Source organism: Symsagittifera roscoffensis, chromosome 6, assembly GCF_963678635.1.
Source record: "Symsagittifera roscoffensis chromosome 6, txSymRosc1.1, whole genome shotgun sequence".
NCBI classification, from domain to species: domain Eukaryota; kingdom Metazoa; phylum Xenacoelomorpha; order Acoela; family Convolutidae; genus Symsagittifera; species Symsagittifera roscoffensis.
Window position 1 is genome coordinate 4035866 of NC_087067.1, and position 16593 is coordinate 4052458.

A 16593-nucleotide genomic window follows, 5' to 3' on the forward strand; every position below is an offset into this window, starting at 1 on the left:
AATGTGAATACTTTGTTAAGTCTCAAACTAATTTTTGTCAAAGACGGTCCTTAAATTTACGTTTTTTAAAGAGTAATAACCTGAATTTGCGCACAACTTTGTCCAGTTATGTACTATCAGACAAAAGAAATTGGAGTTGTATAACAAGAGGTTATCTTTGAAAAATTAGACGATATGATTGGGGAAAAGAACAGCCACTTTACCCTGATTTTAGAACTGACACAAGAAAAAAACGGTTGCTTTACAATTAACTCAGATGTTCTGGCCAGTTTTTTTTTAAAAAAATAGGAAATTGAACCATAATTTTTGTCGGTTCTTTGGAATTGTCTGGAATGTATTGAAAGTTTCATGACTAAGTGAACAATGTTGTCGATTAAACGAATATGAGAATTTTAGACTGTTCCGATCAGTTTTTTTTTGAAGAACCTAAGAACCAAACTTTTTTTCTCTACGCATAGCCAACTTTTTAGTTTTGTTTTACATTCAAATACTGACGTATAATAAAACTTTTTCAGATAGAGAAAACTGGCTGAAAAAAACACACTCTATAATTCTTTATAGTAACAAAAACACCTAAAGCATATTTTATCTCTAGAAAAAATATTCCAAAAAGATAATTGCTACATGAAGTTTGCCTACATTTTTTGCCTTACTTTACCGTTCAATTAGTTTGGTGTCATTTTTCCAGCAAGATTTTTCATCTAAATTTGAAGAAAGAAAAAAACATGGTATTAATGTATTTTTTTGTTGATCACAGATAAACTATTTTGTTTTTTGTTTTCATTAATCAACATTATTTTTATCGAAGTTTTTGTACCCCAACCACTTGGAACAAAATTATTGACTTGTACGTTTTGTATCTATTAAACATTGTTTTGTACCTTTTAAAAACTACTCGTAATTGACGCAAAACTATCGAATTTCCGGGGTTTTTTGAATAGGTTGTGAGCGGTTTTTTTGTTAGATTGATAAATGTAGCTCAACCTTTAATTCGATCTGCACAATCTGGGTTGATTTATCCCACACTCAAAACTAATCTAAAATGGAATGAAGAGAGCTAATTGAATACGACTATTTCATCATATGACTTTCTTTATAATGTCGCTGGCTTTTCAAAAAAAAAACTGTTTCAAGTTTACCGTACAAAAATTTTTCTGACCGTTTACAGAGCAATTGGAACATTCAAGACCTCGCCCTGATACAAATGTAGTCTTACTATGGCTAGCTTAGGACGGAATTTTCCAAAGTTCAATGTTCAATTCCCGTTCAATGTGTATTTAGCCAGGATTTGTTTGGGAAATTTTCAGCCAAAATTTCAAAATAGGGCAAAAACTTACAAGTTTCTAGCAAGTTCGGAAAAACAATTGATGAAATTAATGATAGCAACAAATTAATAAAAGCCTTGGCAATGTTAATTCCAATTTATGATTTTGGGAAGAAAATACATATCGAACAATCCTGAAACATTATGTATAATGGTCAGTTTGTTAATGGTAAACATTATGTTAATGGTCAGAAACAAAAAATGATTCACTATCAACAAAATCATTTTAGGAAAGGAACAGAACTTTGCTACAACCCTTAAAACAAAATTTAGGCTTCAAAAAATGCAGCAAAATTTACTGATTTCGGTCTGCACAACTGTCAGAAATTATGTAAATTATATGATACAAACTATCTCGATCATTTAAGGCATCGGAAACCATTTATTCTTTTTTTTGGTAACCTTTTTAACTTTTGCTTCTGACAATTAGTTTTAAGACATCCTATTAAATTTAAAAACTGAAAAGTAAATTCAGTTTTTTTTTATATACTTAGACTTGAAAATTGCTAAAATGACCAACTTGGGATACCGAATGTAAGATAAATTGAGTTTCTAAAACGAAAAAGCTCATAAAATACAGCTTAGAAATAATTCCAATTTGAATTTCCTTTCCAATTTTTTGCCAAAACCATTTCAGTTTCCACCTTAAGCAATCCGTATATTAATTTAAATTGGTGGTAAAAAGAACACACTATAACTTACAATAGCTATCAGAAGAATTTTTTTTATCTTTTACGGTTTTTTTGGAAGTGCACCATGTTTTCTATCAAAGATTTCATAAGTTTAAAAGAAATAGCACATGTCTCGCACATTTTTTGATTTTTTAACTCAAAGTTAAAAAGCTAGTCGATTAATTTCAGTGGCAAATGTTGGTAATCGAACTGAAAAACACTTAAAAATTCTAATAATCAATAGCAACAAAAATTTTCCAACTTATTTAAAAGCCATATTTTTTAATCGCAATTTTCGTGAACTTTTTTACATTATCGTTGGACTTAGATACGTAGATACGAAGGAATCCAAAAATTTTGTAAAAAAAATTATTATTCTATTTATGTCGGTCAAATTTATTTTCCGAGCTCAACTAGCGAAAACATCCATCCAAAAGTTACCAACAAAACGAACGTCTACCCACAATAACAAAAAGTCTTGTAACTAAATGTTTTTTACTGCCCTACAAAATCCTTGAAAAAATTTTTGACAACCTCAATTGAATAAAAAGTTGATACAATTTTCAAAAAAAAAGAAAAAAAACTTTTCTTTAATTTTTTTGTCAAAACTTACCCCCACTTTATGCACAAAAGCATAGTGATCTTCTAAGCGTCTAGAAACTTATAAATTTCACCAATCATCTTGTCACATTTCAATTTAACCATTTATGAACGGATTTAATAGCCGTGCACACGTTAATAGTACGAAACATTATCATGTACCTTTTTTTAAGGTCTATGGATTTGTATTTGCTTTACAAAATTTTGCTAATTTTGAAAACTTTTCGAAATCATTCCCCTTCACGCAACTTAAAGTCTATAGTGATAATTTTTGCATATAGCAAAGTATCAAATAGACTAAGTAACATGATTCCATTCAATTTTGAACTATTTCTAGGACGGATTGAATAGCCTTAAGCGTTAATAAAGCGAAGTATATCGCACATTAATTGTCTCAATTTGGCCAAATTGGCAATCTTTAAACCCCCATAACTTCATGATCATACACTATATATTTAAATGTGGGATTATAACGTCAATAGTTTTCAGATGATTAAAAAATACCGTCAAAAATTGGTTAGTTGTAAAGTCGACTTTTTCTGGAAAAAAAAACCACCTCGAGCAAAAAATATTCCGCCATTTTTTCGAAAATCAGAACAACAAAGGGAGAACTCTTCGGGTGGTAAGGTGCCGATTTACTGAGTAAGAGAGTCTCTGTTTTTCTTGAGGTGTTTTTTCTTTTGACAACCGACGAGGTGTTTTTGTCTCCTTCAAATATCGCGATCAAAAAATCAGCAAAACTGCTTCTGCTTTTCTTGCTTAGCAAAATCAATAAACAAATTTTATTCCCTCAAGGGTTCTTGCTGTCTGGCTCTAATTTGGGTCTAACTTCAGCCGGACTCGCAATTCAACTAAGCTCCTTTTCGAACCATTGTTTCATTTTCCTTGGAATTTAGATTCAACCTCACTCTTTTCCCTTCAAATTCCCATTTTAAATTACTTGGTAAAATTCTCCACCACATAATTTTCCCCTTTTATTAATACGTATGGTGTGTTGTAATCCACATTTATACCTTTGTATGCCTTGAAGGCGCAGCGCAGTATTTGCAATACATATATCAGCAATATAGTTTTAATGGCGTGTGTGTCGTCTAATACATGTAGCCAAAAAAACACGTGAATGCAATAAATTTCTTTGTCCCTAAAATCCCACCATTTTCACGTGTGTTATGCGCCAGTTTTCCTTTCCCCCTTTTCCCATTGAGTGCAGAAAATTTAAAGACAACCAAAATGATTGCCACGGTGTTTATTTTTACTTCTTTATCTAGCTCTAGCGCCTCATCTGAGTGCAAAAAAGGTGAGTTCGATTCTAACTTTTGAAACTTTAACCGCTTATATAATCAATCCTTTTTGATTCATGAAGCCAAAATAAGACACAAGTTTCATTATTTGCAGAAGTGGGAATAGCTAGTAATGAAATGTTTTTTTTTCATGTTTTTTTTCAAAATTGTTCATCAAAGAACTCGCGGACGGGGGTCCAATAAAATGTCATCATCAGCCTAGCTTAGCCCTTTTCAAAAATTTAGGGTCGATTTAGAATTTTTTGGTGTCGAGAAAAAGTCGACTGAATATCCGCTTATCCTTGTTGCTTAAAAAATTGCAAATTCTGACAATTTTTATACCAACTTATCATTTTCATTTTCATTATCAAGTTCAACATGGTATGAGGCTCAAAATTATAATAATTACTAAGTTGTATTTTTTTGCAAATTTGCTTGAACAAAGAAGCTGTATTTGTTCCGACTTATCAAGAAAGTGTGGAAGATTTATGCTTGGGGTGGTTTTTTATTCAGTCAATTTTCAACTTTTAACAGCCTTTTCAATAGATAAGACACAAGAACATGAAAAACATGCTTAGTCATAAATATCAAACAGACATGACTTAGTAAAAATTAAATGAATAAGTATCTCTTTTATCTCAATTACGCTCTCCCATCCCGCTTTTGTCATTCGAGAATAAAAAGTGATCAATCATGCTTTTAGAAATTGTAAAAAACCCAAGAAATAAAAATTTGTTTATAATAAGATATTTATAAACTTTTCATTTTGATATAAGCTTTTGGTTGTTAATGTTAAATTGAAACTTCAAACTTCACTTAATTTCTTCTTCCTGTATTCCACTTCCTTTTTCTACCAATGCGTCGAATTCATCTATGTTCATTTTCACTGTCATAATAGATCGAATTTTTCCATTATGTTTAGGGGTGAGTGCTATAAAATACGAAATTTATAGACACTTAACCCCAACTATATATAAACAATTTTGGACCCACTGAACTGAGTTAGAACCGATGTGGTTAACTCATAGAGTAATTTCGGATAAGGTACACCGTCTGCTCGTCACGCTATCTTATTTTCGGCCGGATAGATTCGTGCAACTTCTTAGTCTAATACCGATCCTAATCTTACTCTTATACTTTCTAGTCTCAGGGTGTTTAACTAGTCTCTGCTAGGCTCAATAGATCTAAGGTATACTGGTTTATTGCGGCTGCTGAAGTTCTCTTGGAGAGACAACTAATTTCTAAGTTAAATTCAAATCTCTCTGGTGCTGAAATTACAAGTAATTTCAGCACTTACAAATAAGTGGGTTGTTAGTTAGATGGATTATGATTGGTTAATATTAAATACTTTACAGTGGTAAAATATCCAATTTATCCAATCATAAAATGTAGTTTAGATCAGGTTCCACCCATGCGGGTTTTACAGAGTTTCTTAGAATTATCTTTCTGCAATTCAAAGGATGGATGATGAACGTTGGTATTTGGCGAACATCATATTCTTGCCCGGTTCCTCTTGTTAAAGAAGTTCCAGGACGCTGGAGTTAGGGACATACAATCGTTGTGTCGTCTTGTTACAACGGCTGTGATCCCCAATGAAATCAATCTGATTTCAAAATGGTTTGCAATGACGGGTTTTTCTGTATTATGTAGAGAACTTGTTTTGTGTTCAACCTAGTCTGGGAATGGCGTGGAGATCGTGTGTGGAAGGGATGCCTCGTAACTTGGATCTGCACGTATACTTGAACATCGAGGTGGTCTTTGGTCTAGTTCAATGAAGTCCTTTTCTGCGAAGTCATATCGTACTCTAAATGGAAATGTTCACTCTAAATGTCCCTGGAAATGTTCACATACTTTCTAAACACTAGATTACTGAAATCTGATTTGCTATTTTTTTTGCGCATTCGAGTGAATTGACAGACTGCATGAATTGTTTCTGATTAAAATTACTTGCTAAAAGTAACCGTAAGTGGTGAATATAACACACAGTAGGTTTCCGCCGTGAAAAGGAATGATTATAATTGAGTTTCAGCGAAAATTCATTATAATCATTTGAAAAAAGATGATACTATTACGATTGTTCGACGCGACAAAATCCATTTTTAATCCATTATAATTGATTTTTTTCACTTTAATGAACCTTTACATTGAAACTCAATTATAATCCTTTTTTTTCACGTCATTGAGATGCGAATTTCAACGATCATAAAGTCTTTGCGTGGGGGAGTGGGGTTGGTGGTTCAGGTGGGGGTGGGGGGTTGGTACAGGTGAGTGAAGTTGGTGGTAGTTCAAGTGGGGGGGTTTGTCCAGGTGGGGGTGTCTCATTTGGTCAGGTGGGGTTGAGGGTTGGTTCGGGTGCGGGAGGGGGGCTGGTTCGGGTGCGGGAGGGGGGCTGGTTCAGGTGGGGGGGGGGGTGGTTCAGGTGTGGGGTGTTAGTCTCAGGTGGTCAGGTGGGAGGAGGAGTGGTAGTTCATGTGAGGGAAAAGAGCAAAGGGCAAACGTTGGGATATGGGGTTGTAAAGGAGCAAAGGGGCAATCGTAAGGGTGGGGGAGCTTAACTGAATCTCTTTGCACTTTGAGTTTAGGTTTAGAAATTGAATTGGGCGTACACCCGCTTCGCAAAATTTCCGCATTACTCATTCGATTGATGCAGAAGTTATTGCAGAGTTTTGCACGACGCGAAACAAAAAATATTGGAAAATAAATCCATTATAATGTGATTTTATTCTTATTACCTAATCCATTATAATGGATTTCAAATGAAATATAAAAGCATTGTTTTTTTGCCAGAAAAAATGGATTTGAGTCTTTTTTCAGTTCAAATTTGTTGTCTGAGCGTAAGATGGGAATCAATTATTTTGACAATATTCTAGACCACTGAAATCCATTATAATCGATTTTTTTTGTATTTTTATTACAATAATTGTGAAATTGTTGGGAAAGCTCTTAATTTCCTAAATTTTCACGCACATTGAAAAACTTATTGCAGACAAGGAAAACTGGCTTTTTCAGACCCGGATTTCTTTGTTAAGTTTGCGAAAACAAAAAAGTGATAATTTCATGGAAGAGTAACTCTGATCATTTGCTTTTAGTCTTTTCTGATCATTTGCTAAGAAATTTTGTCCAAAATCAATATTGAAAACTAGCTTTTCAGAGAGTAAAAACCTGAGTTTGCGCTTAATTTTGTCTACTAGTGTACTTCTGTAGATCAGACACGTCGTAGGGTTAGATAAGCTTGTAAAACAATTCTTACAAAGTGTTTAATTCCTCTAGGAGTTTAATTTGAAAATTATGTGATCAAAAAATTGATAACATCTGAAAAATAAACAAGTGGAAAAACTAATAATTTAATAATTAGGTTTTTAATATCTACGTGCCTGTTTTTAAATATTTATTTAGAGTTTTAACAACTTTTTTACATCGGCCAATAGCAATTGATCTGAACTACCCTCTCTTAAAAATTCAATTTTTAATTTGAAGCTTTTACCAGTTTTTTCTGGGTATTAAAATGCAATTTTTCATCATCTGCGATAAGTTTTTCAAAGCACATGAAAAAGTAAGGAACAGCTGAATTTAGTCAAGTTGTCACACTGATTATTTTAACTTTCTTGCTGAGCATGTTTCACCTCGCATCAACAAATTTTTTTTGAGTATTTGAGAAAGAGTTCACTACCCGATTCCAGGTGCATGATTTATGTATTGACTTTCTCGACCAAAGTTCGGTATGTTCCAACTTTTTCAATCGAATTTCGGTAGGTTTCGACGTTCTCGGCCAAATTTTGGTATGTCCCGGCTTTCTAGACCCAACAATAAACTGTTCTACTTTGTTCGACCCAGTTCAGATATGTTTTGACTTTATCGGCAGAAATTCGAACTTTTTCGACTTTCTCGACCAACCTTTCTTAAAATTTTGTTTGTTCGCCCCGCAGAGATATTTTTCGACATTCTCCAATATATTTTTCGACCAAGCATTGATATGTTTCGACTGTCTCAACTTTCACAACTGACACTTCTCAAAATTTGAAGACATGTTTGTTCGACCCCGCATAAGTACGTTTCCACTTTCTTGACCAAAAATTGATTACTCATCAGTGTAAGCCGGGTCTGAAAATGCCAGTTTTCCTCATTTTCACTAAAAAATTTTACTTATTGTGAAAAAATTAAAAACACGTCCACGTTTGGCAACATTTTCACACTTACTGTTTCCATTTTCTCGCTAAGAATAGTTTACGTTGCATGAACAATTCTTTTTACTCTGTTTATTAAAGAAAAATTTAACTACGATGCAAAACTTAGTGCAGATGATGAAAACTGGCATTTTCAGACCCGGAAAAAACTAGTAGGCGCTTCAAATTAACAGATGACAATTTAAGAGAGGGTAGTTCAGATCAATTGCTGTCGGTCAATGTGAATACTTTGTTAAGACTCAAACTAAATTTTGTCAAAGATGGTCCTTAAATTTACGTTTTTTAAAGAAAAAAAACCTGAATTTGCGCACAACTTTGTCCAGTAGTGTACTATCAGACAAGAGAAATTGGAGTTGTATAACAAGAGGTTATCTTTGAAAAATTAGACGATATGATTGGGGAAAAGAACAGCCACTTTACCCTGATTTTAGAACTGAAACAAGAAAAAAAACGGTTGCTTTACAATTAGCTCAGATGTTGTGGCCAGTTTTTAAAAAAAAATAGAAAATCGAACCATAATTTTTGTCGGTTCTTTGGAATCGTCTGGAATGTATTGAAAGTTTCATGACTAAGTGAACAATGTTGGCGATTAAACGAATATGAGAATTTTAGACTGTTCCGATCAATTTTTTTTGAAGAAACCTACAAACCAAACTTTTTTCTCTACGCATAGCCAACTTTTTAGTTTTGATTTAAATTCAAATACTGACGTATAATAAAACTTTTTCAGATAGAGAAAACTGGCTGAAAAAAACACACTCCATAATTCTTTTAGTAACAAAAACACCTAAAGCATATTTTATCTCTAGAAAAAATATTCCAAAAAGATAATTGCTACATGAAGTTTGCCTTACATTTTTTGCCTTACAATTACCGTTCAATTAGTTTGGTGTCATTTTTCCAGCAAGACTTTTCATCTAAATTTGAAGAAAGAAAAAAATATGGTTTCGTTGTATTTTTTTGTTGATCACAGATAAACTATTTTGTTTTTTGTTTTCATTAATCAACATTATTTTTATCGAAGTTTTTGTACCCCAACCACTTGGAACAAAATTATTGACTTGTACGTTTTGTATCTATTAAATATTGTTTTGTACCTTTTAAAAACTACTCGTAATTGACGCAAAACTGTCGAAGTTCCGGGGTTTTTTGAATAGGTTGTGAGCGGTTTTTTTTGTTAGATTGATAAATGTAGCTCAACCTTTAATTCGATCTGCACAATCTGGATTGATTTATCCCACACTCAAAACTAATCTAAAATGGAATGAAGAGAGCTAATTGAATACGACTATTTCATCATATGAATTTCTTCATAATGTCGCTCGCTTTTCAAAAAAAAACTGTTCCAAGTTTACCGTACAAAAATTTTTCTGACCGCTTACAGAGCAATTGGAACATTCAAGACCTCGCCCTGATACAAATGTAGTCTTACTATGGCTAGCTTAGGACGGAATTTTCCAAAGTTCAGTGTTCAATTCCCGTTCAATGTGTATTTAGCCAGGATTTGTTTGGGAAATTTTCAGCCAAAATTTCAAAATAGGGCAAAAACTTACAAGTTTCTAGCAAGTTCGGAAAAACAATTGATGAAATTAATGATAGCAACAAAATAATAAAAACCTTGGCAATGTTAATTCCAATTTATGATTTTGGGAAGAAAATACATATCGAACAATCCTGAAACATTTTGTATAATAGTCAGTTTGTTAATGGTAAACATTATGTTAATGGTCAGAAACAAAAAATGATTCACTATCAACGAAATCATTTTAGGAAAGGAACAAAACTTTGCTACAACTCTTAAAACAAAATTTAGGCTTCAAAAAATGCAGCAAAATTTACTGATTTCGGTCTGCACAACTGTCAGATATTATGTAAATTATATGATACAAACTATCTCGATCATTTAAGGCATCGGAAACCATTTATTCTTTTTTTTTGGTAAATTTTTTAACTTTTGCTTCTGACAATTAGTTTTAAGGCATCCTATTGAATTTAAAAATTGAAAAGTAAATTCAGTTTTTTTTATGTACTTAGACTTGAAAATTGCTAAAATGACCAACTTGGGATACCGAATGTAAGATAAATTGAGTTTCTAAAACGAAAAAGCTCATTAAATACAGCTTAGAAATAATTTCAATTTGAATTTCCTTTCCACTTTCTTTTCCAAAACCATTTCACTTTCCACCTTAAGCAATCCGTATATAAATTTAAATTGATGGTAAAAAGAACACACTATAACTTACAATAGCTATCAGAAGAATTTTTTTTATCTTTTACGGTTTTTTTGGAAGTGCACCATGTTTTCTATCAAAGATTTCATAAGTTTATAAGAAATAGCACATGTCTCGCACATTTTTTGATTTTTTTACTCAAAGTTAAAAAGCTAGTCGATTAGTTTCAGTGGCAAATTTTGGTAATCGAACTGAAAATCACTTAAAAATTCTAATAATCAATAGCAACAAAAATTTTCCAACTTATTTAAAAGCCATATTTTTCAATCGCAATTTTCGTGAACTTTTTTAAATTATCGTTGGGCTTAGATACGTAGATACGAAGGAATCCAAGATTTTTGTTTAAAAAAATTATTATTCTATTTATGTCGGTCAAATTTATTTTCCGAGCTCAACTAGCGAAAACATCTATCCAAAAGTTACCAACAAAACGAACGTCTGCCCACAATAACAAAAAGCCTTGTAACTAAATGTTTTTTACTGCCCATCAAAATTCTTGAAACAATTTTTGACAACCTCAATTGAATAAAAAGTTGATACAATTTTCAAAAAAAAAGAAAAAAATTTTTCTTTAATTTTTTTGTCAAAACTTACCCCCACTTTATGCACAAAAGCATAGTGATCTTCTAAGCGTCTAGAAACTTATAAATTTCACCAATCATCTTGTCACATTTCAATTTAACCATTTATGCACGGATTTAATAGCCGTGCACACGTTAATAGTACGAAACATTATCATGTACCTTTTTTTAAGGTCTATGGATTTGTATTTGCTTTACAAAATTTTGCTAATTTTGAAAACTTTTTGAAATCATTCCCCTTCACGCAATTTAAAGTCTATAGTGATAATTTTCGCATATAGCAAAGTATCAAATAGACTAAGTAACATGACTCCATTCAATTTTGAACTATTTCTAAGACGGATTGAATAGCCTTAAGCGTTAATAGCGCGAAGTATATCGCACATTAATTGTCTCAATTTGGCTAAATTGGCAATCTTTAAACCCCCATAACTTCATGATCATACACTATATATTTAAATGTGGGATTATAACGTCAATAGCTTTCAGATGATTAAAAAATACCGTCAAAAATTGGTTAGTTGTAAAGTTGGGGTTGAGTGTTTTTCGAAAGTCAGAACAACAAAGGGAGAACTCTTCGGGTGGTAAGGTGCCGATTTACTGAGTAAGAGAGTCTCCGTTTTTCTTGGGGTGTTTTTTCTTTTGACAACCGACGAGGCGTTTTTGTCTCCGTCAAATATCGCGATCAAAAAATCAGCAAAACTGCTTCTGCTTTTCTTACTTAGCAAAATCAATAAACACGGTTTATTCCCTCAAGGGTTCTTGCTGTCTGGCTCTAATTTGGGTCTAACTTCAGCCGGACTCGCAATTCAACTAAGCTCCTTTTCGAACCATTGTTTCATTTTCCTTGGAATTTAGATTCAACCTCACTCTTTTCCCTGCAAATTCCCATTTTAAATTACTTGGTAAAATTCTCCACCACATAATTTTCTCCTTTTATTAATACGTGTGGTGTGTTGTAATCCACATTTATACCTTTGTATGCCTTGAAGGCTCAGCGCAGTATTTGCAATACATATATCAGCAATATAGTTTTAATGGCGTGTGTGTCGCCTAATACATGTAGCCATAAAAACACGTGAACGCAATAAATTTCTTTGTCCCTAAAATCCCACCATTTTCACGTGTGTTATGCGCCAGTTTTCCTTTTCCCCCTTTTCCCATTGAGTGCAGAAAATTAAAAGACAACCAAAATGATTGCCACGGTGTTTATTTTTACTTCTTTATCTAGCTCTAGCGCCTCATCTGAGTGCAAAAAAGGTGAGTTCGATTCTAACTTTTGAAACTTTAACCGCTTATATAATCAATCCTTTTTGATTCATGAAGCCAAAATAAGACACAAATTTCATTATTTGCAGAAGTGGGAATAGCTAGTAATGAAATGTTTTTTTTTCATGTTTTTTTTTCAAAATTGTTCATCAAAGAACTCGCGGACGGGGGTCCAATAAAATGTCATCATCAGCCTAGCTTAGCCCTTTTCAAAAATTTAGGGTAGATTCAGAATTTTTTGGTGTCGAGAAAAAGTGGACTGAATATCCGCTTATCCTTGTTGCTTAAAAAATTGCAAATTCTGACAATTTTTATACCAGCTTTTCATTTTCATTTTCATTATCAAGTTCAACATGGTATGAGGCTCAAAAATGTAATAATTACTAAGTTGTATTTTTTTGCAAATTTGTTTGAACAAAGAGGCTGTATTTGTTCCGACTTATCAAGAAAGTGCGGAAGATTTATGCTTGGGGTGGTTTTTTATTCAGTCAATTTTCAACTTTTAACAGCCTTTTCAATAGATAAGACATAAGAACATGAAAAAAATGCTTAGCCATAAATATCAAACAGACATGACTTAGTAAAAATTAAATGAATAAGTATCTCTTTTATCTCAATTATGCTCTTCCATCCCGCTTTTGTCATTCGAGAATAAAAAGTGGTCAATCATGCTTTTAGAAATTGTAAAAAAACCTAAGAAATAAAAATTTGTTTATAATAAGAAATTTATAAACTCTTCATTTTGTTAGAAGCTTGGTTGTTAATGTTAAATTGAAACTTCAAATTTCACTTAATTTCTTCTTCCTGTATTCCCCTTCCTTTTTTTTAACCGATGCGTCGAATTCGTCTTCCTTCATTTTCACTGTCATAATAGATCGAGTTTTTCCACTGTTTAGGGGTAAGTGCTATAAAATACGAAATTTATAGACATCCAACCCCAACTATATTTAAATCATTTTGGACCCACTAAACAATCTCCCCCCCCCCCCCCCCCATATCAAATTAGAAAGAAAAAAACGTTCACTTGGTTAGGAGTAATACTAGTCAGTTTTGATTTAGGGGGTTTTGGGGAGTTCTTAGGGTGTTCTGATTAAGGGGGAGATTGTCATTTGATCCTTGCTTCAATTTGTCACTTGGTTCAATTTTATGGGGGAGATTGTTCACAAGGGCCATTTTTTCTGCAAGTGTTAAGCTAAAATATAATAAGCTGGAGGAGAAAATTATCGCATGATGAAACAAACCATCAGGATACAAGACTGATACTTCGGTCCCTACAAATAGCTTTAAAAAATGATGATTCGAAAAATAAAATAACGCAAATACACAAATGCGAAGGCTGTTTTCATTGCTCTCAAATTTGTCTGTTACCTATTTGTAATTTTGAGACCCAATTATTGTGGATAAGCGAAACGAAATGCTTGGTATAAATTGTCCAATTCTGAATTTATTGAACCGAATCTTCTTGTATGATAACTGCTAACTGTCAGACTTTCCGGAGGCAATTGAGTTTAATTGATTTTGCTCCGTGATTGATTGCCCAAGCTACATTTACAACGTTATTCAGCGATCAGAGATGAATTATTTATTTCTAGTCTGTATCGCTTTAACTTAGCCGCCGTTTGATAGCCATTTCCCAAAAAAAACCGGGCAAAATTTAATCAGGTAGTCAAGTTTTCACATTTTCACTTTTGTAAAAAAAAAAATGGCAGTCGTTTCGGAAACATTTTACTATTTTTCAAGGGCGGATTTAGGGGGGGGGATGACGGACGTTCCCTCTCTGGGATTCCCCCCCCCCAGGGATTCGACCCCCTGCCGACCCAAAGTGTCCCCTATAAAGTAAAAGTTTGGCGAGAGCTCGGAAAATCAATTTGATCGACCTATAAAAAGTTCGACAAAGTTTTCGGAAATTTTTTTAAAATCCCCCCTTCAAGAAAATCTTAGATCGGCCCCTGCAATTTTTATAATTCTATATCCTTAAATTACTTTTTGGCTGAATAACAGTCATACACAAGAGTGGATTTAGGAGTTGGGAATTGCCATCTCCTCGGAAGTTAAATCCCCTGTCAACCCCTTTAGTATTATTTCAAGGCATCCATTTTTGACTGGACGGCCCTAAACTTTTCCAAAGGTGCTTTTGGCGACATTATATAATAATTACAAGGGTGAGCGCGCGGAGAAAAAAACACGAAATTTTTGGGTCAAAAGATTCCAAAAGGCATAAAGCGCCCTTTTCGGCCTGTTTTTTCAAAAAATTGTTCAACATAGGTTCTTTATAATATTGTGGTTTGGGAGAGCTAGGAAAATGAATTTGCTCGGCGTATGAAAACAGGTCGACAAAATTTTTAAAATTAGATAAAACTCAACGCCTCACCCTCAAGAAATTCTAAATTTGCCGCTGGTAATAAACAAGCTGTATTTTCCGAATCTTTTGTGTTTTGAAGAGTGTACTGGACCATGTGTTTGGGCTGTTTTACTTTTGCAAATTTTACAAATTTTTTTTTTACAAGTTTTGACAATTAATTAGCGGTTTTTGAGAACTTATTATACAGTATGATAGATATTGATCCGCTCGGCTTAACATTAAAAAAGATTTTACTTTCAATTACATTTCGTACAGTTATGGGGGCTAAAAATTGCTAAGTTTGCCAATTTGGGATAATTAACGAGCAAAATGTTGCGTTTTTATCTAAACGTTTAAACAGTGAATAAAGTTTCATCAACTTTTTAGATCAAAGCTATTTATTAGACGTTACAAGGCAGTCGGAATGTTGATGAATTCCTCTGGTAACTTTGTTTGAATTTTGGGGATCGAAATTGAACTTCGACGCTCGAGTTGTTTTTTTGTTCTACCTCAACAGCCCATATCAAAAATCTGCGTTATAGTTTGAGACGTATAGGATAATAACATGACTAATGGAGGCGTAGCAAACTGAATGCGAGCCTCTTGGCCTGCTCATTTAAAATAATTACTGATGGGGCACGCTTCAATTTGAGTTTAAAATTCAAATGGGAGAAAAGAAACTCAATTCTAATTGCGCTAATAGCCTTATAATAAGCGGCACACATGCAACTAAGATGGTTCTCATGACCAGTTAGTTTGTCTCAAACCAATTTGGAGTAAATTTGACTGTGGAATAAATGGCCACATTTTGATATTTGCGCATACCTTGTCAGTATCATAAATTAAGATTACGACGATTATCCATAAAAGGGAAGGTTAACCAACGAACTGTACAGCTCATCACGGCTAACCTTTCTTGTTCCTCTGCTTAAGAACTACATGCAATTTTTTTTGGATGTTTTTTGGGCTGGGTAATGTTGCCTCACCCTAAAGCAACGAGCACGGATCATGAGGAGCCTCGAACATTCGACCTTTCGGTTGAGAGACGGAGACGTAACCACTTCACCGCCGCTCCCATATATATTTATTACAAAGCGCGCATAGTTTAATCCTCGAAAATTAGCAAATTGCAGTTTCTCAAACCCTACAGAACTCTGTCTCAACTGGTTGCAATATATAGAGCAAACTAATTAAAAACTAGAACAAGATTGCTTGTGTGTCAAGGCGATGCCTTGAATGTTCCGATTTCACTTTAAGGCCAATTACAAAGTTTTTTGGTTGAATAATTGACAAAATAATTGAAGAAACTTTTTTTTTTCATTTCGTTCCCCCACATGATATGTAAGACACAAAGGGTGTGTTTGGCGTCTATCATTGTTTCAAAAAGGCTAAAATAAAATTGCTGGCCTAAATTCAAATTGGAACGCATTCATTGGCGGCTTAAGCGTATTATAAGGCCGCTTTCGCGTATTCATTGGCCGCTTACACGTATTACGCGTATTATTTTCGAACCCCTGTAACATTACAAAACAAAACATCACAGGAGAAATTTCTTTTTAAATTTAAGCTCAGGACAACAATATCTTTGATTCCGTCGAAAATGCTTAGTTAAGAAATCGAAAATCGACTGAATAAAAAAACACATCATCATAAATATTCCACACTTTCTTCGAAAAAATATTGAGAAGACAAACAAAAAATGCTGTTGAAATTTTGAAAATAGTTTTTAAAACTCAAGCCCTTTGCTGAAAAAAGAAAAATCGTTTGCCAGTTTTTTTGTGACGTTTGGTTTCGTGGATGCAAATCGGACTAACTAATTCGCGCTGCTGTTCCTTGCTGCCACGAGATCTGAGTCAAAATTGACTTCTCGATGAAAAAGCGCTAAGGTAAAATCATGCTTCGACGGAATTTACTGTATTTTTTTGTATCTCGAATCAGTTTAATTCTGTCTGTTAAAAACTTTTTTCCTTGCCACAACTGCATGTTTTAACATTTATTATTTTTATTATTTTATATTATTGTGTGATTTGTATAAAAATTGGCATGCGGGATGTTTAGGTTATGACAAATATATTTAGTGTTCATACTTATCCTAGTGAAATCAGTCGTTAC

At 33.4% G+C, this 16593-nt stretch overlaps 1 protein-coding gene across 1 annotated transcript in view; it reads left to right on the forward strand.

Moving 5' to 3' along the window:
- Positions 1 to 11848: 11848 nt before the first annotated feature.
- The window catches only part of LOC134847606 (beta-1,3-galactosyltransferase 5-like), a 44546-nt gene continuing 39801 nt past the window's right edge, over positions 11849 to 16593 (forward strand). Inside the window, exon 1 of the mRNA XM_063864720.1 lies at positions 11849 to 12131. The gene's annotated coding sequence lies outside the window, so the exon portion shown is untranslated. The remainder of the gene's footprint in view (positions 12132 to 16593) is intronic.